We start from the raw sequence: 1,276 nt of genomic DNA, 5'->3' as shown, positions 1-1,276 counted from the left end.
GGACTTCTCCACCAAGAATCTACCTGCCAATGCAGGAGACACGGGTTCAATTGCTGGTCCAGGAAGATCCTGCATGCCACAGGCAACTAATCCTGATGAGCCACAACTACTGAGCTAGCACTTGAGAGCCCGAGCACCTCAATAAGAGAAGCCACCACAGTGAGAAGCCCGAGCACCGCAACAAAGAATAGCCTCACTCACTGCAACCAGAGAAAGCCCGAAGGCGGCAGTGATGACCCAGCACAGCCTATATATATATACACTGAAAGAATATTTAGATCACAGTCTTGCTTTTTGTTACCATCTCCCCCCAAAAGAAAAACAACGGAACAAGTAACGTACTAATGCAATATCAAATAAAGCTATGGCGAAATAGAGAAAGTGAAAAGTGAAAGTCCCCCATGATCCACCACTCCCATTCCTTCCTTCTCCCCAGAAGTAACTCTTCATCAGAACTTGGCGTCCTAGCCTTCTAGATCATTTTTATGCATTTGCCTATATGTCCCAATACCTAAGTAGATTTAGGGATAATTTTGGGCAAGTAGATTGAGCTATATATACAGTTCTGTCGCTGTCTTTGATATTCAACAAGGTATCTCTCCTTGTTTTCTCATATTTCCATGTCAGCACATAAAGTTTCCCTTCGTTATCTTTATTCACTATGATAGTTTGATAGATAATTAGATCATTGCCAATTTTTCATTAGTACAAGCCTGGTTGCAATAAACACTCCTAGTACTTAGATCTCTGCACGAGAGCTTCAGGATTTCTGCAGGATCAACAGATATCTCGAAGGGGAATTGTTGAAGTGATTTTCCACTTAGGGAAACTGCAGTCCAGAGACAAAGAGTTTATTGAGTTTACGTAACATGTTAGGGGCAGAACTGGGATGAGACGTGAAGGGTTCCAGGTGCCTGGTCAGCCTCCCCCATGACACCATCCTCACCTGGACTGTGAATTTAGACACGCCTAATCCACTCCCATGGAGAAGGCAATGGCACCCCACTCCAGTACTCTTGTCTGGAAAATCCCATGGACGGAGGAACCTGGTAGGCTGCAGTCCATGGGGTCGCTGAGGGTCGGACACGACTGAGCGACTTCACTTTCACTTTTCACTTTCATGCATTGGAGAAGGAAATGGCAACCCACTCCAGTGTTCTTACCTGGAGAATCCCAGGGACAGGGAAGCCTGGTGGGCTGCTGTCTCTGGGGTCGCACAGAGTCGGACATGACTGAAGCGACTTAGCAGCAGCAGCAGCAGCAGCAATCCACTCCC

The sequence above is a fragment of the Bos mutus genome, chromosome 13, assembly GCF_027580195.1.
Source record: "Bos mutus isolate GX-2022 chromosome 13, NWIPB_WYAK_1.1, whole genome shotgun sequence".
NCBI lineage: Eukaryota > Metazoa > Chordata > Mammalia > Artiodactyla > Bovidae > Bos > Bos mutus.
Note: the sequence above shows the minus strand (reverse complement) of the source record.